The sequence below is a fragment of the Triticum aestivum genome, chromosome 3B, assembly GCF_018294505.1.
Source record: "Triticum aestivum cultivar Chinese Spring chromosome 3B, IWGSC CS RefSeq v2.1, whole genome shotgun sequence".
Taxonomy (NCBI): domain Eukaryota; kingdom Viridiplantae; phylum Streptophyta; class Magnoliopsida; order Poales; family Poaceae; genus Triticum; species Triticum aestivum.
Window position 1 is genome coordinate 316507375 of NC_057801.1, and position 24153 is coordinate 316531527.

Below are 24153 nucleotides of genomic sequence, written 5' to 3' on the forward strand. Positions count from 1 at the left end.
ACGAAATCCCCAACTCTCTCCGTGGGTCCTTGAGTTGCATAGAATTACTAGGATCTAGCCAAAATGCAATAAAATATGATATGCAAAGATGATCTAATGTATAACATTCCAAATTGAATTTTTGGGATGTTACAAACCTACCCCCCTTAAGATGAATCTCACCCTCGAGATTCGGGTTGGCTAGAAAATAGGTGATGGTGGTCCTTCAGTAGGTCTTCCTCTCGCTCCCAGGTGACTTCATCTTCGGTATGGTGGCTCCACTGAACTTTGCAGAACTTGATAACCTTGCTACGGGTGATTCGGTTGGCAAACTCGAGAATCTTGACTAGTTTCTCCTCATAGGTCAAATCGCTATCCAACTGAATCGCTTCCAGTGGCACTGTATCTCTTAGCGGTATATCAGCCATCTCTGCGTGGCACTTCTTCAACTGGGAAACGTGGAACACATCATGAACTCCTGACAATCCTTCAGGTAATTCCAACTTGTAAGCAACTTCTCCCATACGCTCCAAAACTTTGTATGGTCCTACAAAACATGGTGCTAACTTTCCCTTAACTCCAAAACGCTTAACTCCTCGAAGTGGGGACACACGAAGATAAACTCTGTTTCTCCGACTTCGTAATCTGTCTCCTTGTGTTTAGAATCTGCATAGCTCTTCTGCCGGGACTGGGCTACCTTGATCTTATAGCGAATCAACTTAACCTTCTTTTCAGACTCTAATCAAATCTGGTCCAAACAACTGACGGTCTCCAACTTCATCCCAGAACAACTGTGTCCTGCACCTCCTTCCGTACAAAGCTTCGAAAGGGGCTATCTTCAAACTGGATTGATAACTGTTGTTGTAAGAGAACTCTGCATATGGCAAATTGTCGTCCCAACTAGATTCATAATCTAGCACACAAGCTCTCAACATGTCTTCCAGAATCTGATTGACTCTCTCGGTCTGTCCATCTGTCTGTGGATGAAAGGTTGTACTGAACTCTAGCCTGGTACCCAAAGTTTCGTGCAACTGATTCCAGAACTTTGAGGTAAACTGGGTTCCTCTATCTGATACAATGGTCCTCAGAACTCCATGCAGACATACGATCCTGGTCATGTATGTCTTGGCCAACTTAGCACTAGTGTAAGTGGTCTTCACTGGGATGAAATGAGCTACCTTCGTCAAACAATCGACTACAACCCATATCGAGTGATAGCCCGAACGAGTCCTAGGAAATCCCATGATAAAATCCATGCCTAGCTTATCCCACTTCCATTCGGGTATCGGCAATGGCTGTAGCAATCCTGCTGGCTTCTAATGCTCTGCCTTCACTCTCTGGCATACATCACAAACTGCTACATACTCCGCAATATCCTTCTTCATTCCGGTCCACCAGAAAGTGTCCTTCAAATCCAGATACATATTGGTATTTCCTGGGTGAATCGAATACGGTGAATCATGGGCCTCCTGCAGAATCAACTTCCTGATCTTTGGGTCATTAGGCACATAAACGCGGTCCTCAAACCATAAGGTATCATGCTCATCCTCACGAAATGCCTTAGCTTTTCCTTTGCTCAACTTCTCCTTTATCTCGGCAATCTCCTTGTCTTTCTTATGAGCTTCTCTAATCTTATCCATCAAAGTAGACTGAATCTCCAATGTTGCTACATAGCCTCTCGGAACTATCTCCAAACATAGTTTGCAAAGATCCTCGGCTAACTCCTTTGCTAACTCTCCGGTCATGAGAGTGTTGACATGGCTCTTGCGGCTCAACGCATCAGCTACTACGTTAGCCTTTCCGGGGTGATAATGCAATCTCATATCATAATCCTTTATTAGCTCCAACCATCTCCTTTGCTTGAGATTTAACTTCTTCTATGTGAAGATGTACTTCAAACTCTTGTGATCTGTGTACACCTCGCAATGGTTTCCGATGAGAAAATATATCCATGTCTTCAACACATGCACTATGGCTGCTAACTCCAAATCATGGGTAGCATAATTCAACTCATGGGGCTTAAGTTGTCGTGAGGCATACGAAACAACTCTTCCCTCCTGCATAAGCACTGCTCCAAGTCCTTGACGAGAAGCGTCACAATATACTGCATAATCCTTGCTATGATCTGGAAGAATCAACACCGGTGATGTAACCAAACGTCTCTTCAACTCCTGGAAACTAGCCTCACATTTCTCAGTTCATTTGAACTTGGTATCCTTCTTCAACAATTCCATCATGGGTTTTGCAATCTTCGAGAAATTCTCAATGATCCTCCGGTAGTATCCTGCGAGTCCAAGAAAACTCCGGATCTCTCCAACTGTTGTGGGGGCTTCCCAATTTGTCACAGTGACAACTTTGGTGGGGTCTACTGCTATTCCTTCTCCGGATATAACATGTCCGAGGAATCCAACTTCCTTCAACCAAAACTCACACTTGCTGAATTTGGCGTATAAATGATGTTCTCTGAGCTTCCCAAGTACCAAACGCAAATGCTCCTTATGCTCCTCCTCATTCTTCGAGTAGACCAGAATATCATCAATGAACACCACGACGAACTTATCCAGAAACTCCATAAACACTTTGTTCATCATATTCATGAAGTAGGCAGGTGCGTTAGTCAGACCAAATGACATAACGGTATACTCATATAGCCCGTACCTTGTGGTAAAAGTTGTCTTGGGTATATCTTGCTCTTGAATCTTTAGCTGGTGGTATCTTGATCACAGATCGATCTTGGAAAATACTTTAGCTCCTTGCAACTGGCCAAATAGATCATTAATCATCAATAGTGGGTACTTGTTCTTGATGGTTACTTCATTCAATCCCTGATAATCAACAACCATCCTCAATGATCCATCCTTCTTCTCTACTAGAAGCACTGGCGATCCCCAAGGTGACGAACTTGGGTGGATATAGCCTTTATCCAGTAACTTCTTAATCTGCTTCTTGATTTCCTCCAAATCCTTTATGGGCATCTTGTACGGTCTCTTAGATATCGGCCATGTGCCTGGCAAAAGCTCAATCAAAAACTCAATGTCTCTATCCGGTGGCATGCCTGGCAACTCTTCTGGAAATACGTCAGGGAAATCCTTCACCACTGGTACTTCCTCCTGTACAACTCCTGATAAGGAATTTACTTGAGTTCTCTTCGGCTCATGCCGGGATACATACTTGATCCTTCTTCCTTCTGGGGTGTTAAGCAAAATCGACTTACTGGCGCAATCGACGTTTCCTCCATACATTGATAGACAATCTATACCCAGAATCACATCCAAACCTTGTGACTCCAAAGTTATTAGATCCGAGAGAAAAACATGCCTACCTATGGTCAATGGCATCTGAAAACATCCTTGACTTGCCATATACTCCGCTCCTGGTGAGCTTACTAACATAGGTGTTCTAAGAACTTTGGTGGGCAGTTTATACTTATCCACAAATCCCCTTGATATGTATGAATGCGATGCACCAGTATCAAAAAGAATGATTGCCTTAAATGACTTAACCAAAAACTTACCTATTACTGCATCTGGCTGGGCTTCAACCTCCTCCACGTTAACGTGGTTCACCTGTCCCCTGTTGAAAGGGTTCGACTTCTTCCCAGAGCTTCCATTGCCATTTCCATTCTTAGCTTCAGGACATTCATTGGCGTAATGTCTAGTCTTCTGGCACTTGTAGCAAGTGACATGGCTCAAATCCTTCTTGGCTGGGGTTGATGGGTTGGTACGATTCTGGCCGTTGCTTCCTCCATTACCATTCCCATTCCTGGGGCCGTTATGGTTGTGCGAACTCCCTCCATTATTATGGCCTCCATGGGTATGCTGAAAAGGTCCTCCCGAGTTCGGGGTAAAATGAGGCTTCTGCTGAGCTCCAGAATTGTACTTCCCTTGTCCATACTTCCTCTTGCGGCTGTCAATCTGCTGCTGCTTCCCTTCAATCATGAGAGCTCGGTCTACCAACTTCTGGTAGTTGTTGAAGGTTGCCACCATCAACTGCATGCTCAGCTCATCATTCAGTCCTTCCAGAAACTTCTCCTGCTTAGCTGCATCCGTAGCAACGTCATCTGGGGCATAACGTGCTAGCTTACTAAAGTCATCCACATACTGGCCAACTGTACGTCCTCCTTGGCGCAAGTTGCTAAACTCACGCTTCTTCATGGCCATAGCTCCTGCTGAAACATGGGCAGTACGGAAAGCCCGCTGAAACTGATCCCATGTGACAGTGTCGATGGGGTAAGTGGCTGTGAAATTCTCCCGCCATGATGCTGCGGGTCCATCAAGCTGGTGTGCGGCAAAACGCACTCTCTCCGCATGCCAATCTTGCGGAGCCAATCATCTGCAACTATCGGCTCGGTGCTATTGGAGAACACCGATGGATTAAGCCTGAAGGAACGGGCTAAGTGATCAACAGGTGGTGGTGGTGGTGGGTTGTTGTTGTTGTTGTTCCCGTGATTCTGATTCTGGACTAGTATCTGCATCAGTACATTCTGTTGCTGGATCAACTGAGTGAGCTCCGGTGGGAAAGCAAATCCATTGTCACGTCTCGAAGGCATCTAAGGGTTTAGAAAGGATGAGAATACATAATAGAAATAGATCTAGAGGGAAAACACTACCCATATGCACATGAGACATAATTCAAACAATATCACTTAAATCAAATCAAACAAGGGCAAATAACGGTCTAACTATCGTTACAGAAGTGCTCGGACTATACTATATACATGGGGGAATACTACTACTGTTATGGTGGTCGACTAGAAAAATTGATCGGTCGAAGACTCCATGATATCTGCTCTAGCTTCATCAACAAAGTCATCATCGCTATCGTCGGGATCTGAGTCGGTGTCGTTGATGATGATGTAGTTCTGTGGACAAGTGCAATCGTCGTCTTCTCCTCTTGGCGCGGGGAATCCCATGAATACTTTTATCTTCTTCTTCAGGTCATCATTCTTCTCCATGGGTGTCATCATTTCCTCCTCATATCCATCACGTGTAGACTTGAGTTCTTCTTTCAGCTTCGTGATCCTGGTCATAGCCTTCTTCAGATCTATCATGCCTGCGCACATCTGGTTCTCCTGGCGTCGAATGTGCTAGTTTAACTCCTAGATGAACGCGGCAATGGATCTATCCTTCCTGGTGCTGATCATCTCACATTGCTCATCTCGGCGTCCACAAATTTGGTAAATAGTATCCTTGAGATCCTTGTGGTAAACTTCTCCAATGCGTCCCATAGTAATATGGGCTGCCATGCTCTTTCCTAGACTCCAGGTTGGTGAATTAAAGGAAAACTCTATGGGCTCAGTGACTGACATGAACGTCCTTCCTGGAACTTGAACTTGAATCATCCAATGCTCCTCTTCTGTTAGAGTGGCGATGTAGATTCTGGTGAAGCTTGGTACTCCGATATTCAGGTATCTAGTGACTTCCTTCAAGTGGCGTCCAAAAGGTGTATCTTCATCCGGTTGCGCGAACTTGTTCCTCGCATCCGCCATCCTAAAGAGTAGAAAAAGGAGAGGAGTTAGAAACGAGAAGAGAGTAGTGATCTAGGGCTTTAGCTTAGTGGTCGTGTCCTACAGTTAGCGTGTGCTCTGATACCATCTTGTAGCGACCAGATCTCAAACAGTCTGATCTCTATGCATCAGTGTCATCCCTGGATCGGTAATGCCGACACGCACAATACTTGAAGGATTTATAACAGAGTAGCAATCACACACTTATTACATCGAACGTCTCAAAAGAGAGCTTATTACAATAAATATGGCTTAAGGCCATCTAATAACGATAGCAACGAAAGGCTTGGAAGATAAAGCAAGTCCATCAACTCCAACGGCATCACTGAGTGAAAGATCATGACCTAAGGCACCTTACTTGTCGTCTGAAAAGTCTACACCATGAATGTTGCAGCCCGAAAACGAGTCAACACATGGAATATGCTGGCAATGTAACACATAAAGAGTAATGAACAGAATAATGCTATCACTACATGCATATATGGCTGGTGGAAAGCTCTATGGTTACAGTTTTGCATAAAGCCAATTTTTCCCTACAACAAAGGAATAAATTTTATTTAACCATCATGATGGTTGTTAAACATTGAGAAGGTTCACCCAACTCAACCCCAATTAAGCATCATCATTAAACCCAAGCAAAATTAATTTAAGTAACATGATGAGATTCACATGATAATCCAAGTACTAGATACTCAAAACGTCCATAACCGAGGACACGGCTAACCATGATTAGTTTATACACTCTGCAGAGGTTTGCGCACTTTTCCCCATAAGACTCGATCTCCTCTTTTGGATTTCTCGCACTACATGGTGTTTGAGAAACGGATGACCGAGACACAGTCTTTCAGAAGCATTTGCAACTTACGATGGGTAGACAGTTACACCTACTTTCCCCTACATCTGCTAGTCTACCACTGTAAGAGTTCACACGACTTAATTAACTATGCTAGAGCCCATAGTAGCTTGCGGCTGCACATGGAAGTTTCTAGCATGAATAATCTCATGATCCCTTTGAGCCTGGGTGGCGGTCCATAGGAGAATCACACGGTACCCCGGGATTTCCAAAAATACAGGCAACACTGGGTTCCCCAGGTGCCTCAATCCACCCAGATGTGTATTAAAGTTGCCACCTTAAGTTAACCATTAATTAACAAACTCACATCTGTCATGGATACACTCACCCAATCCACGTCTACGAGCATAGCATAGCAATATAAGCAAACGTAGAAATAACTCCCAAAGGTTTGATAATAAACAGGATAATATGTACTACCTCATCTACTTCCCAAAACCCACATATTGATCAGATCCTAACCATGAAATTGTTTGAGGATTGATCTAATGCAATAAAACTAGGTAGTAAAGAGGTATGATCAAAATGTTACTTGCCTTGCTGATGATCCGTGAAACCTAGAGACTCGTAGTAGCACGCTGCGCACTCCGGGTACTCTATCGCAAACAAACAAGCATACAATAATCACTCATATAATGCACATGTAAAACTCAAATAAGAGATCTAACTAGAAAGTTCAACTTAAGAACTCCGGTTTGCAAAAAGAATCAAATCAAATGAAGCAACGAAACTCAAACGGTGAAAGAAACAAGCTTCGTTTACTAAATTGGACCTAAGTCAAACTTTTACAGTAACAAAAACTTGTTTGAGTTGGTTAAACGGAAAGAGGGTTTCGAGACGAAACTCTAGGCGCTTGAATTGCCTGATTCCGATAAACGAGCGAAAAGTTACACTAAAACGAAAATCGGATCAGAAATCGCGATCGAAAATAATCACGAAAAATCCGAGAAAAAGAAAAACTGACGAACAGGCTAATGAACGAACGTTCGCTGTCTGCGGCTAAACGACGAAAACCGTTTGTTAAAATGAACGTACGGACGAACGTCCGCTAAATAAACTAAACCGAGAAAAACCGACGAACCGATCTAAAAAAACTTATCTAGGGTTTTAAAAGAAAGCCGAACGTTTTTTCTTTTTTAAAACCAGCGGCGGCTACCTCGGGTCCGGCAGGGTCCGGTGAGTTCGGCGGCGGCGGCGGGCTCTGGCGGGCGGCGCGGGGCGGCGGGGCGCGGCTCCGGCGGCGGCGACGGCGGCGGCTAGGATTCCGGCGGCGGGGTGGGCTTCACGCGGCGGTGTGGGCTTTAGGGCAGGGGGGGCGGCTTATAAAGCCCCCCCCCCCCGGGCGGAGTCCCGCTCGGGTACGGCCCAGAGTTGGTTTGACTTTTTTTATAATTACAACGTGTAGAAAAAGAAAGAAAAGAAATACTAAACGGACTCCAAAAATCCTGAAATAAATTTTCTCCGTCCTATAAAAATAAGCCAGACAAGATGAACATTTATTTGGGCCTAAAATGCAATTTTGAAAAACGCGCATTTTTCCTAATTCAAATAAAATAGCGATAAAACTCCGAAATAAAATCTTATTTGATTTTATTATTAAATCTTTAGTATTTCTTTATTTTGGGAAAGTCATTTTATTCCCTCTCTTTTATTTTTATAAAAGAAATATTCGAAGATAAAATAATTAAAATCAAATGATCCTTTTTTTCAAAATTTAAGAAAACTCAAATATGAAAATAACGAAATCCCCAACTCTCGCTGTGGGTCCTTGAGTTGCATAGAATTTCTAGGATCTAGCCAAAATGCAATAAAATATGATATGCAAAGATGATCTAATGTATAACATTCCAAATTGAAAATTTGGGATGTTACAAGGGCTCATTCAGCAATTGCTCAAGATTGGGACCTGATCCACCTGTATGAGGAGGCGGCCTCCCCTTACGACGCTGACCATTGTTCTGCGTGTTGGTGTTAGCCACAAAATCTGAGTTACCATTAGCCTTGCGCTTACCGTTGCCCCCTGATTCGCTGGGTTATGCTGCGGACCCTTGGCGTTGCCACTCATCTTTCCCTTTCCCGGCTTGTCATCATCAGACTCGGGGTCCTTGGTACCATCAGAGTTGGCATATTTAATTAGAGCCGCCATCAGCTGCCCCATATCATTGCAATCACGCTTGAGCCGCCCCAGCTTTTGCTTAAGAGGCAAAAACGGCAATTTTTTCTCTAACATCAGAACTGCAGAGCCGGCGTTGATGTTATCAGATGAGTGTATGATAGCCTTGACCCGACGCACCCAATGGGTCATTGATTCACCCTCATCTTGGGCGCAAGCAGATAAGTCCACAATCGACATGGGCTGCTTGCATGTATCTTTAAAGTTCTGGATAAACCGGGCTTTTAGCTCACCCCATGACCCGATGGAATTGGCAGGCAGCCCTTTTAACCAAGTATGAGCCGTCCCATCCAGCATCATGGTGAAGTATTTAGCACACGCAGCATCGCTGACCTCCAACAGTTCCATGGCCATCTCATAACTCTCAATCCACGCCTCAGGGGGTAAGTCGGCTGTGTAGTTAGGCACCTTAGGAGGTCCTTTGAAATCCTTAGGCAGACGTTCATTCCAAAGGGCCGGCACCAAACATGGTGTTGGGATCTATGGTAGGGTGCGTCGGCTACAATTTAAAATTTTCCTACGCGCAGAACAACAGGAACATGCTACGGGAGATGGATCACAGTTCATTACCACTAGACGCGCAGTGCCGTGCAGCGGAAGAAGAGTTGGGGCAGCGCGTCCGCGTGGATCGTCTCCTCCTCGTCTGATCTCCCTCGAACAGCCGGTCGTTCGATCCCACGTACAAGTTCGCTGGAGCGGCGCAAGTGCACCGCCTCTAACGGTATCCGCGCGTGCAGGAGGAACACCGTGCGGCGGACTGCTAGGTCCGATCACACAGTCGACGGCGAGTGGAGGTGGCTATTGGCAACACATGCAAACCCTAGTGACAGCGCCGAAGCGATCAACCGCATGAGTGTGCCGCACCTCCACTTTATATAGGCGTCCGTCGCGGGCTCAACACTTGGGCCTTGCACGGACCCTAAAGCCCACAAGTCTACTCGACCAGAATCCGAATACAGCTCAGATCACATCCGACCATTGTCCTCGGATCTGACCTCGTAGGTTCCTTCCCTTAAGCGCGCGACCCCTTAGGTTCAAGTTGGCTTGGTCGCAGTTCGGATCACCTCCGAACTGCACGGTTGGTAGCGGCCTCTAGCAAGGCATGCCGAACACCAAGCAGACCATGAAGCTGGTTAGGCGAACCTGTACATCATACTTCTGTTCCCTTTGCCACACGATATATGTTGTCGGGCTCAAGGCGAGACTGTCATCCTTGTGCTAACCCGACCTCTTTCTCGTTCCAGTGATACCGACCACAAACCGGATTATCTCATAATACCTGTCGCATGGCCATGCTTATCCTGGTCGGATCACACGAGGGGCCCAGAGTATATCTCTCCCGACCGGAGGGGCAAATCCCATCTTGCTTGACCATGTCTCGTAGCATGGGACTGGACAAACCCGAAACCTACCTTTTTAACTACCCAGTCACGGAGTAGTGTTTGGTCGGCCCAAAGCAAGTCTGCCACCATCTCGAGTACATGTGTCAGCTCAGGTCTTAGGACATAGAACATATGTTGTACTAGAGACTCACAGATGACATATCATTGCGTCTCATAGTTGGGTCTGTCTGACTCGGACCTTATCTTGACACGGATCCGACTATGTCGAATCCGACCAGACCTTTCCAAGTCCATATTATCCGGTTGGCATCCAATGCTCCATGGCTAGTGAGACCAAGCCATCGATCGTGTCATATGCTAGTCTAGTCGGCTGCGCGCCCACACAACCCTTTCAACTAGGGACCTTTTAGGACAGTCATCATACAATGCATAGTCCCACAAACAAGTCACGTACTTGCTGATACACATCATTGATAATGTCCAAGGACTATCTTTATTCATAAACACATAGGAAATATCATCATACATGATTGCCTCTAGGGCATATCTCCAACACATGGTACACCCGTGGTTCTAGAGGTCACACCTGCCTTTACCAAAGTTGTTGGATGAACCGGAAGGGGCTGGTGAGCCGCCCGCTGAGCTGCCTGCTCTGCCTCTTGACGCGCTCTATCCTGTCAGACCAAGTCGTGAACTCCATCACGCGCCGGGTCATGCCCACACGAGTGGTAACAGTGTTGTTCATTGCTTGAAACGACCGGTGAGTCCATGTGTCTGCTATAACTCCGACTTGGGCGAGGAGTCGAATGAATCCTATCTCGACTGTAAGAATATGCCTCCTGCTGCACCAATGCTGTCTGAAGCAGCTCCCTAGCCCTTCGTGTTTCAACCATCGTTGGAGAGTTGCCATCCACTTGGAGAGCCACCAATCGTGTCACCGCAACGATCATGTTCTCCAAAGGGTTGGAATAATGACCCGGTGGTGTTGGCACATGCTGAGGTGGAGTATTATTCAAACGAGGTGGTTCCATAATGCGTGGTTGAACCGGCGTTCCAACCCAGGCACTGTAGCCTGGTTTACCTCCGGCAGGTTACTGGTCCCCGCTCGAGGCATGTAAAAGAGGTTTCTCGCCTTGTAAACCGGAGGTAGACGAGACTTGTGCCTCCTCCTCATGATTTCATTTGAAACGTTTTGATCCATCGTAAGACGGAATGCCTCTAACTGAATCCCCTGGGCCTGTGCATCCAGGGCAGCCCGCTTTGCGTCCATCCTTATGTCCTCTGCCGCCAGGTCTTCCTTGGCTTGTGCTACCTCGTCACGCAGTTTTACAATTTCCGCGCTATGCTGACCTTGATTCGCCGGGTTAACCTCTGTTGTTAACAAGGCTATAAGCTTAGCCAGTAAATCCATCAATACCTGAGCCAGCGGGCGCACAGGGCCTCCTGCCCCGGCTGCCGTCGCCCCCGCTGACCCGGAGATCATCGTTGCCATAGTTGAAGAATTCTGCCAGGCTGTGTACCTCCATGAAGATTGCGACCCTGTTCGGTGGCTCATAGGGGTCCGGAATACTGTCGCCATCAGAACAGCCCCCAAGCCTGCCATCTTGCAATTGATACAATGAAGTAGTCTCACCCGTGGACGACTCATCGTCAGAATAGATGGCCGTCTCACCGCCAGACATAGATCCTTCATCAAGTTCCGCCCCATGGATGAATCCCACGAAGGCACGTTTCACGGTGGGCTGAACTCGGGTGGGTCTTGTATGCTGAGACGTCTCGATGATGTCAGTGCAGATGTCCGGCTCAGGTCCTGGCTCGCCGATCCTGCCGACGAAGACGTGAATTCCGCCGAAGGGGACCCGGTACCCGTACTCAATTGAGCCGGCCTCGGGGCCCCAGCCTGCATCGTCGATGTAGAGCTTGCCGCGACGACTCTTGGTCATCCAGCCCATAGCGTATCCCTTCGAAGCTGCCCTTTAAGAACTCGAAACCACCGTGCGCTGGCCCCATGGTGGGCACCAAGTGTCGTGGAATAGTCACGGCAGATGTCCTAGCATAAGGATTTAGTCGTGGAGCCATCGCAACTAGGTTAGCTTAAAGGGGTTAAACGGGACAAATGACACAGAAGTTTATACTGGTTCGTCCCCTTGCGGTGAAGGTAAAGGCCTAATCTAGTTTGATGTGGTATTGCTTATGTCTTGATTACTAGGGAGCGAATACGCTTGACCTAGCTTTCTCTCTTGTTTCTTGCCCTGAACCGCCGCTGGGTCATCCCTTTATATACACAGGTTGACGCCCAGCGGCTCACGGAGTCCCGACCAGCTCATAAACAATGTGTCCGGCTCGGTGACTAACTATACATGCCTTAAAATACAAGTCTTACACATATGGCGGTTTACTCCTACGGGCCTTAAGTCGCCCATGGGCCTTGGGCCCTCGCCTGTGAACCGCCATCTTTGATATCCTCATGGGCTTCTTATCATGAATCACCATAGGTATAACCCGACCCCACCTGGGCGGGGCATACCCAATAGTTATATCCCCAACACACTCCTTGTGAGGTCTCCTGAGACAAGGCTTGAGAGAAATAAGCGAGGCAAAAAGAAGAATTCCCTACCCCAAGAAAGAGACACTAAAACTCCAAATTCTATTCAAGAAGTCGCAAATCAGATACATAAAGCAAGCAAAAGAAAAGTCGCGTCCGGCACATATACTAGCCTTCTCACCAGCGTGGAGCTAAGTGCCGCCACTTGGATGTGGAAGGGATCCCCCGTGTGGCACTCAGGAGACTCCACGTCGTGTACAACCCCACTCATTATTACGTGAGAGTGTCATGTGCGGAGATCTTCGCGTGCGCTTCTTGCTCCTCACGGCGACCCCGCCAAACGCATCATGTTGCCAAAGTTGGGGAGTCCGGAAACCGGGACGAGACCAAGGGGCAAGAGGGTACGCCGGTGGTGGTCAGGCGATTGCAGGCCCTCCACCGAGGGAAGGGCTCACCGATGCCTTCCCCGACAGAGGACCTACCTTCGGACGGCGTGCGCCACCGCTGGGGTGGCGCCCTGCGCTGAAAGGCGCGGAGGGAGCTCTGGCGCCGGGCTCCCTCCATGCGACTCCCAGGGCGCTCCTCCTGCCCTGGGCAGGTCCAGCGTCTCAAGATACACCGTCGTGGCGAGGTTCACCTGTGATCCAAGGTTAGCGTAATTGCGCCTGAAATAGGTTGATTGTGACTGATGGTTGTTGTTGTCGAAGATGTTGGCGGAGCGCGCGTCAACTCGCAAGGAGCCCCCATCTTCGGCGACCTTGGTGACCCTGATGCCGGAGCCAGCGCATGAAGCATGAACGGGCCTCTCCCCTGCTCACGTAGCATGCCGGCCATGGGTGGTTCCCAGACCTCGAGGGCCATTGGCCTGAGACCAGCCCCCGAGCCCCGTGACGCGTTCCCCGCCATGCTTTGGGCCATGACTCGCTGGCCTGGGAGCGATTCCTCGCTGCCGTTGAGGTAGGAGCCGCCTGCTCTGACCGCCCCCTAGTAATGGATGATCTCGTAAGACGTGTTGCCTCCACGCGGCCCCTCGGGCTCCTCCCGGAGGGGTGAGTGGGCACGGCTGGTGTGGGGGTGGGCGTCTTGAGGCATCTGCACAGCTGGCGTGACGCGGAAAGGTGTCATGCCTTCGCAGGGGGCGTCGAGCAGTTCGGCTATGCGGGAGAGCAGGGCGTCACGGCCGCCCTCGGCCAGCCTGCAGTGCAGAAACTCATGGGCCACGACAAGCACGGCTCGCGCATTCGCCTGCTCCCGGCGAGTGCACAGGGACGTCGCTGCGGCATAGCTGGAGTATCTTACAGCTGCCCGGTTGTGGCGCTGAGTGGGAGGATACGGAAGCGGCCCACAGCACCGGCGGCTGCTGTCGTTAGCGCCCATCCCTGCTCCGGCAAGCGGGAGGTGACGATGAACTTCGCCGTTGGGCAGGATCGCCTGGGTGACGCGGGAAGCACATTGCTTGCTGCCAGCTCATGGAAATTCTGTCATAGGGACCGCGAAGCGGGGGCGAAGCGACCGATGGAAGAGAAGCTTCGACACGTCCCTACCTGGCGTGCCAAATGTCGGATTCCGGGGTCCATAGACCCAAGAAAGTTTTGAACTCTGGGGCGTGTGCGAAGAACTCAACCTCTCAAGCCTTGCGATCCGCAGCTCTCACGACCTAGCTCGATGAACATGACAGAGAAAGACACAATAGTTTACCCAGGTTCGGGCCACCTTGCGGTGTAATACCCTACTCCTGCTTTGTGGTGGATTGGCCTTGCGATGGGCTGAGGATGAACTAGTACAAGTGGATGAACAACCTCAGGAGGCGTGTTCTTGTGATGAGCTCTTGGTGGTTCTACGAGCTGATCACCTGGTGAGTTGATTGATTGACCGACCTCTCTCTCCGGTGGTGGCTAGGTCCTATTTATAGTGGCCTTGGTCCTCTTCCTCCACAACAGCCAAATTTGAAGGGGAAAAAGAAGTACATCTAATCCTGACGAAAGGTGGTCTTCGCCTGCAAAGCCTATGAGCATGACGTCGTGGTGGGCTCGGTGATGACATCCGTCTTGCTGTTCTGGCGGTCTTGGTCTCATTGCACACAAATGGCAACTTTTGGCTGATTCCTTGGGACTCCACACCCGCGCTTGCCTCCTTTGCACCAAAGAGGAAACCTGCTGTACTGCGGCCGCTGGTGCGCGCCTGGCCTTTGTCATCATGGCCGATGTCATTTCAGCCTCGTGAGGCTGGGTCTTGCATAGAAATCTCCGCTCCACTCAGGGGACATCCTGAGGAGGCCGCTCCCTCGGGAGGTCTTGATGTCGCCCCCCTCGCGAGGCTTGGCCCCTCACGAGGGTCTTGTCGTAGTCGTAGTTGAAGCTGGGCCGTACGAGGTCGTCGATGAAGCCATGTCATGGGCCACAGGCAGGCAGGTCTGGGTACCCTGGTTCCCCAAAAGCCAACACGCTCACCTCCTGGCCTTGATCACGACATCGCGACTTGGCATACCACTGACGACTGAAGCCTGCCTTGGGACTGGGTCCTGCAGACGTAGAGTGCTAAGCTACCACGAGAATGAAAGGGGGGACCATGCCCTAGCGGGAGACACAAGTGTAACATTGATTGGAGAACACCAGCTACTAAACAAAAGCATTACAAATTTTACATGCCCCCACGGGGTTCGTCATGACATGATGCAGGGACGGAGAAAAAGAGGAAGTCCTAAAGAGAGCGCGGCCTTAGTGGCTTCATCGGCAGCGCCGGGCTAACGCCGTCCTTGAGGTGCGAGTGTGGTGGCTTGGCGGCTCATAGCTGATGTTGTTGCTCGAGTCATGCTCGAAGGAGGCGCTGCTGCTGTCCGAAGAGGCGCTGCCGCTGTTGGAGGAATCGCTGGCAAGGCCAAGAGCAAGTTCACCCCCGGCGGCCCTGCCAGTGCAGCCGCCTTCGTCAGAGCAGCACCCCAAGTGTCGGCCTTCCTCGTCGAAGATCCTAAAGAAGAGCGTCGATGCTCCGCCATATGTGAAGTAGATGGTGTGGGTGATAATCCCCAAGTGCAGGGAATCATCGTAACAATTTCCAAAGGTGGAAGTGATAAGTATGGAGTGTCGAACCCACAAGGATCTAAAGGTAAGATCAATATTCTCTCAAGTCCTATGTGCCACTGATACGACTCTACGTACACCGAACATTTGCTTCCAACTAGATACGAGAAATAAAACTACGTTGTGGGTATGAAGAGGATAACTTTGCATGATATCTGATACGTCTCCGTCATATCTACTTTTCCAAACTGAAAGGATCGAGATGGACCTAGAGGGGGGGTGAATAGGTACAATTACAAATTTTAATTATTACTTGGCAATTTTTAGGCAATAATGCGGAATATGAAGATGAGCCTAACAATTGCACGTGAGCACAAAGTACTAAGCAAATAACACAAACACGTAAGTAGGCAAGCACAATATAATGTACGTAATTGTAAAGAGACAAGTAACCACAAGTAGAGAGTTAAGGTTAGGAATAACCGCAACTCCGGGAGACGAGGATGTAAGCCGATGTTCACTTCCTTGGAGGGAAGCTAGTCACCGTTAGAGGGGTGGATGTTACCACGAAGGCACACCAACGCCACGAAGGCTCACCCTATTCTCCCTTTGAGACAACACCACGGAGGCGTTTCTCAACCATTAGTGGTAGACCTTGGGGTGGTCTCCAAACCCTCACAAACTTTTCCGAGGGTAATCACAAAGTTTGATTCCTCTCCGAATGACTCCTACCGCCTAGGAGTCTCCAACCTCCAAGAGTAACAAGAACGATGGGGAAATGCTCAAAACTTGCTCAAGTCACAAATTCCTTTGGTGCAAAGAAGGGGAAGAAGTGGATCTATCACTTGATTGGAGAACTTCTCTCAAATGCTCCTAGAACACTTGGGAATCTAGGATTTAGTGTGGATGAATGAGAGAGAGAGTGAGGAGTGTTCTTGTGAGGCTCAAAGTGAATGGTCAACCCTATCCCGTGGAAGGGAAGGGTATATATATAGGTGGTGGGAAGAAGTGACCGTTTGGGGTACAGGATGGCCAGACGTCTGGAGAACGTCGGACGTCCGGAGGCCCAAATGGGTCCGGACGTCCGACAGCCATCGGACGACCGGCCGCTGTGAAAAGTGTGACCCACAATCCAGTGTACAGGATACGGACGTCCGAGCGGGGCCAGGCATCCGTAAGAATGCTTCTGTTGTGAAAGTGTCGGACGTCCGGAGGGTTCCGGACATCCGTAGAAATGTTTCTGTTGTGGAAGTGTCGGACGTCCGGAGGGTTCCGGACATCCGTGTAAATGCTTCTGTTGTGGAAGTGTCGGACGTCCGGAAGTGTCCGGACGTCCGTGCAATCAAGAAGGACCGGACGTCCGTAGAACACCAGACGTCCGAAGGCAAGGTATATAGATAGTAACTTTTGAGCAAGTTTTTCACTAGATCCATCGATCCCCTCTTAATAGTGCGGGATCCCTATACTCAAGAACAAACCATAAATGAAGTCAACATCTTGTATCTCCATTCTTGAGTTATATGCTTTTGTCCCTAGTCATGATCCATGCACACGGTCTTTGGAACATAATCCTGAGATATACTTGATAAACATGATTAGTCCCGAGCATATGTGTTGTCATCAACATCAAAATATGATTAAGGGCATGATTGCACTTTCAATCTCCCCTTTTTGGTAGTTGATGACAACTCATATGCATACTCATAATAGTAATCAGAAGTATTTGTTGTGGAGCTCAATAACCATAATAAGAATGAGTAGCGAGCGAGCTCCCACTCAAAGTGATACCACAGATACTACTAAAACAAAAATGATGAGGGCTCCCCCTCAAACTGATGCCTCCAGTATAACATACGATAATCAAGAGTTACACTTCATATAGATTCACCAAATCTCAGATTCAACAAACTCATAACATAGTTCAACAAACTACTCATAACATAGGTTCGATTACAGAATGAGCTAGAGTAACATGCATATGGAGCCTACTCCCCCTTTGGCATCAAGTATCCAAATAAAAGAACTAGGGGGGAATGACATAACAACATTAGAGATCATCCTCATCCTCATCATCATGAACACCACTACCACCAGCCTCGTCGAAGAAATCAGCCCACTCAGGACTGGAGGGAAAACCAAAATCAGAAGGGGGGGTCTGCAGGAAGACGCTCATCATCACTCACATCATATACGTCTGAGTCTCTCAGACGAGCCTTCAGAGTGTTCTTGGAAGTGACCATGCGAGTGACCACATCGTGGTGTTGGGAGCAATGGTAGGTGAACATCTTCATCATGGCTGAATGAGCCTTCCCAAGAAAACGAGCAATGCGCCCAAAGGGGGCAGCACTGGAAGGAGGATGAGTAGCGTGAGAAGGAAAACTAGTGGCGGTGCGACTAGTAGTAGCGGGAGGAGGAGGAACATGGTGAGCCGCCATGTGAGCTGGAATGACCCATCTCTCATGTATATGAGTGCATGCAATGGGAAAGGGAGCTACACTCTCGATAAAAGCCTGAATAAAAGGTGCATAAGGAAAAGCCCACTTGTGCTGGAAGCTAGCAAGGCGGATCTCATGCCATAGAAAGTGTGGAACATTGATCTTCCCTTTAGTAGATGTGAAGAGTCGATGCATGAGATCAATGCAGTAGCTACTACAGGAGCCCTTGTCACCCATCTTGGGATAAATGGTGCGGATGACACACTGATAAATGATGTTGAATGGAAAACGCCAAATGGAGACTTGATTTAGACCCTTTTGTTTTTCAGTGTTAGACAAAGATGGTATGGGTCTAATGGTTGGGGTCATCCTTGTGGATTTTGAACCCAGTGTCGGGAAATCCAAGTGCAGTGACAAACTAAGCATAAGATGCTGTGAGTGCAGTGTCGGAGGTCATCCATGTGACAGTGTTATCAGGAGAAAAGTAACATGTGGCATAAAACTGATGGATGGCAGCGTGGTTAAAATCGTGTTGAAAAGCGAATGGAGCAGCTAGATTTGACGACTCAATGAGCTCAATGGCTCCCGGATATTTCTCCGGATGAGTGCGAATGTGCTCAAGATCAATGCAAACATGAAGTGACAAGCCTTTAGGGATGACAATCATGGTGAAGATGTCGGCTTGGACATTTGTGCGAAAGCGACTATCTTGAGAATCCCTAACAACAGTAAATTGATCTACATCACGACGCAATTTAAGATATGAAGCTTTGGCGACCTCGTTGAAACGCTTAACATGACGGCCTAGTGACAGTGGAGGCTCAATTGAGATGTGACGGGCATCACCGTGGGGTTGCACCGGAGGAGGAGGAGGTTGAAAAGTTGGACGACGAGTGCCTGGCTTGGGGGGAGCGACGCAGATGCCAACCATCGGGGACGGATCCACCTCTTCAAGCTCATCCTCAAAATCCGACTCCTCCGAAGAGGAATCACTGGACGAGCTGGGAGGACGAGCGGCACATTTCCGAGGGCGATCTTCCTCCTGGGAGTCGTCGGAGCCACCACGACGAGACGGACGAGCCGGCCCTCCGGCGACCTGCTTGCGAGCGGAGTGCTTGGACCGAGGCATCCTGACCTTGAGAGGAAGAACACGGAGGAGCCGAGCGGCATGCTGGAGCAGGGGGTCGACGGGCTGGCCGGGGAGAGAAGCTCCGGGCTGAATGGGCTGGACGGTCCGAACGGCGAGCCGCAGATCCGCGGCGGAGAGAAACCCCAGCGAGGGGCACGACGGCGGGCGGTTGCGGGGAGTGGTCACTCGGCAGAAACGGCGGCGGCGGTGGGGAATGTAGTGGATAGGATGTGGTTAGTTTAGAAACCCTATGGCGCAGTTTATATAGTGGCCAGTAAAAACGTCCGGACGTCCGGAGCCTACGGACGACCGGAGTCGAATATGGGTCCGGACGTCCGGGAGAGTACGGACGACCGGAGTCGGGACCAACAGAAGGTAGAGGATGACAGAGATGATTCTACGGACGACCGACGGCTTCGGACGACCGGACAGACTGTAACAGAAAGTTTTTGACGGACGTCCGGAGTGTGACGGACGTCCGGATTTTCGGTGCCACGGCCAACTTAAGGGAACCAGAGTGGATTTTACGGACGTCCAGAGAGGCCGGACGACCGGTCGAAGGTAATCAGAGAAGAATATACGGACGTCCGGATGCTTATGGACGTCCGGCAGTGAAAAATACCACAAGGACGTCCGGAACCTACGGACGTCCGACGCCAGAAGTTTTGACAGGAGGCAAGAATGCAAGTGCTGATCATGATGAGGAGAAAGGCAATTTTTTTTCACAGTAAAACTTATTTATGTAGTGACTCATACCCTACCTTACTCAATCATAGCCATATACTACAAGTGGTGGCTAATGCCACAATGTCTGAGTAGACATGACATGACACGGAAAGACTTGAACTTTGAGTGCATAGTCACTACTCCATCATGTTAAAGCACCATAGGTCTAGACCCATGGATACTTTGGGAGTGTTGGTTCTTTTTATGCATTGAGTAGGGCGAGAACATTCATGAATTGAATGTCTCCCCCTAAGTATATGCCTACATCATGACAAGACATTAGATTCATGCATGAATGGGTACTAGATTTCACATAATGTTGTCAAGCTCCAAGATACCAAGTTCATGCCTAAGTCGGCAGAACCTTGCTTCATCTAGAGGTTTGGTGAAGATATCTGCTAGTTGAAAATCTGTACCAATGTGATCAATGTGAATATCACCCTTTTCAACATGATCTCTCAAGAAATGATACCTAATATCAATGTGTTTGGTGCGGAGATGATCTTTGGGGTTCTCAGCAATATTGATGGCACTTTCATTATCACACAGAAGAGGCACATTTCTATAGGTGATACCGTAATCCTTCAAAGTTTGCCTCATCCATAACAACTGAGTTGCACAACTAGCGGCAGCAATGTATTCAGCTTCTGCGGTAGAGAGAGCAATACAATTTTGTTTCTTCGAGGACCAACTCACCAAGGATCGTCCAAGAAACTGACATGCACCGGATGTGGACTTACGATCCACTTTGTCTCCAGCCCAATCCGCATCCGTGTACCCAATGAGATCAAACTTAGCATCCTTGGGGTACCAGAGGCCCAACTTTGGGGTGTGAACAAGGTATCTAAGAATATGCTTAACCGCCTTATGATGACTTTCCATAGGGAAAGCTTGAAATCTAGCACACATGCATACACTGAACATGATGTCTGGTCTAGATGCACAAAGATAAAGCAATGAACCAATGATAGAGCGGTAAGTAGATGGGTCGAAAGGAGTACCATTTGTGTCTTCAGTGAGAGTAATTTTGGTTGGCATGGGTGTCTTGCATGGACTAGCGTCAGACATACCAAACTTTTCTAGAATATCCTTGAGGTACTTTGCTTGAGATAAGAAAATTCCTTCTTGAAATTGTTGAATTTGAAATCCAAGAAAGAACTTCAAATCCGTATTGAGTGACATTTCAAAATTCTTGGTCATTGAATCCGCAAACTTCTTGCACAAATGAATGTTAGGAGAACCAAAAATGATGTCATCTACATAGATTTGGCATAGAATCAAATCACCCTTGTCCCTCTTAGTAAAAAGAGTGGGATCGATCACCCCTCTCACAAAACCATCATCGAGTAAAAACTTCTTCAAATGATCATACCAAGCACGAGGTGCTTGTTTGAGGCCATACAAAGCCTTATGAAGTTTATACACATAGTCTTTGTGAAAGGGATCAACGAACCCGGGTGGTTGTGACACATATACTTCTTCTTGTAGAGGACCGTTAAGGAAAGCACTCTTCACATCCATTTGATGTAATGTAAAACCATTGAAAGCGGCATAAGCAAGTAAAATGCGAATGGATTCAAGACGGGCAACGGGGGCAAAGGTCTCACCAAAGTCCAAACCTTCAACTTGTGAGTACCCTTGTGCCACTAACCTTGCCTTGTTGCGAATGATTACACCATTTTCATCTTGCTTGTTCTTGAAAATCCATTTTGTTCCAATGACGTTATGCTCGGTGGATGGCCTCTTGACTAGTGACCACACTTGGTTGCGTTCAAAACTGTTCAACTCTTCTTGCATAGCAACAAGCCAATCGTTGTCCATCAATGCCTCTTGTACCTTGAGTGGCTCAATACTAGACACAAACGAGAAGTGAGCACAAAAGTTTGTCAAATGTTTACGAGTGACTCTACCTTCCGAGATGCTGGTGAGGATTTTGTCAACATCAACACGACCGGCCACTCGAGGCATGATGGAGGTGAGGGTTTCACGAGGTTCAACTTCATGTCCATCATCCACATCTTCAACATATGGATCATTCACGTGTGGAGGAAGATCTTCTTGTTCATGTTGCATTTGTTGAGGTTCGTCATCCATGATTGGACTTTCTTGTTCTTGCTCTTGATGATGATCTTGTTCTTGATGATTATCATTAAGAGAGACTTGATCAACCTCATCAACTTGGGCTAAGGGTATAGGTTGAACACTAGGAACTTGTGTTGGTATGGATGTTGAAGTAGTTTGATGATGCGTGAGACCTCCATCTTCTTCTTCATCATCATGAGGTTCTTGTTCCATAGGAAGAAGTGCGCCAACACCCATGTTCAAAATGTCTTGAGAAGAATCTTCTTCACCTACATCACTTAGATCAACTTGCTCCCCATGGGAGCCATTAAATTCATCAAACACCACATCACAAGTTTCTACAACACATCCATTGGATTTGTTGTAGACTCTATAGGCGTGAGAGTTTGATCCATAACCAACAAATATACCATCAATTGTTTTGGATTGAAATTTTCCTAACTGTTCTCTTTTGTTGAGAATGAAACATTTGCACCCAAATACACGAAGTACTTGACATTTGGCTTGTTTCTAGTTAGAAGCTCATATGGAGTCTTTTCCAATATAGTGCGGAGGAAGAGTCGGTTTGATGCATGGCATGCGGTATTGACAGCTTCAGCCCAAAAACTATGTGGTGACTTGTATTCATCCAACATGGACCTTGCCAACTCTACAAGTGTACGGTTCTTTCGTTCGGCTACACCATTTTGCTGAGGAGTGTATGGAGCTGAATATTGATGCTCAATCCCTTCATCACTAAGAAATTCTTCCAAAGTATAGTTCTTGAACTCAGAGCCATTGTCACTTGCTCGGATTTCTTTGTCAAACTTGCGTTGGGCTTGCTTGGCAAAATCAATGAAGGTGATCTTCGTTTCGTCCTTGGACTTGAGGAAGAACACCCATGTATATCTTGAGTAATCATCAACAATGACAAGCCCATATTTTTTCCCACCAAGACTATCCCATGAAGGAGGCCCAAAAAGATCCACATGAAGGAGCTCCAGGGGCCTTGAAGTAGATACTATGTTCTTGGGTGGGTGCTTTGATTGATGTTGCTTCCCGGATATGCATGCACTACACACACGATCTTTCTCAAAGGAGACATTGGTTAGTCCAAGGATGTGATTCCCCTTTAAGAGATCTTGAAGATTTCTCATGCCGACATGGGCTAGCCGGCGATGCCATAGCCACCCCTTGTCAGCCTTGGCCATTAGACAAGTTGCATGGAATGTGCTCTCTTTCGAGAAATCAACCGTGTAAAGGTTGCCATCCAACTCTCCAACAAAGGCCACTTCGAGAGTATCTCTCTTAAAGACTTTCACATCCGTTAGTCCAAAGAGTGTATCATAACCAACAGAAGCCAATTGGCGAATAGAAAGCAAGTGGTATTTAAGGGATTGGACAAGCATAACATTTGCAAGAGACATGTCGTTGGTGATAGCCACCTTGCCCAACCCGAATACCTGTCCTTTTGAACCTCCACCAAACATAATGCTCATGAATGGTTGAATAGCTTCCATGAAACCGTAGAGCAATTTGCTATCTCCGGTCATATGATTTGTACATCCACTATCAATCACCCATTTCACTCCACCGGAGAAGCTTACCTACACACAATTAGGACTTGGTTAGAGGCACCCATTTTGCAATGGGACCTCTCAAGTTAGTTACAAGGGTCTTAGGGACCCAAATAGCATAGAACCGGAATGCATTTCGAGGACCAACAAATTTTGCAAAGACTTCTCCATCCTTAGTCTTACGAAGTACATAGGAAGGAGGCATGAACTCTTTAGGCATGTTGAGAGTGGGCATGCCCCTTGTGGCCTCCCCACTCACAACCTTACCTTTCTCCTTGTGCCCTTCTCTTACAAAAGTTTAGTTTAGAGGAGTTGTGCAATTTTGGGAGGACGTCTTCTTCTTGCTTATGCTAGGGTCAAACCCAAGTCCCTCTTTGGCAAACACCTCATTGTGTTGGCTCAAAATCTCATCAAGATTCTTTTGCCCTTGAGCACATGTCATGAGACCTTTCTCAATTTGAGCCTTGAGAAAACAATTTTCCTCAAGAATAGATGCTAGATCACTACTAGAGTTAGTAGCACAAGCATCAACATTTATAATAGGGGAAGAGTAAGCCTTGGCTAAAGTTTCAAGATAAGTAAGTTTGAGCGTCTCAAAACTCTTTCTAAGAACGGCGAGCTCTCCTTCCTTAGTCTTGAGAGACACGGATAGAAGCTCACAATCCTTAGATAGAGAAGCATGAGACTTCACAAGCTTGCTTTTATCATTCATTAACTCTTCACAAGAGTCAATATCCTTTTTCAAGGAGGCAAGATCATTAGTGTGAACATCAATGTTTGCACCAATTTTTAAGCATAGTTCATCA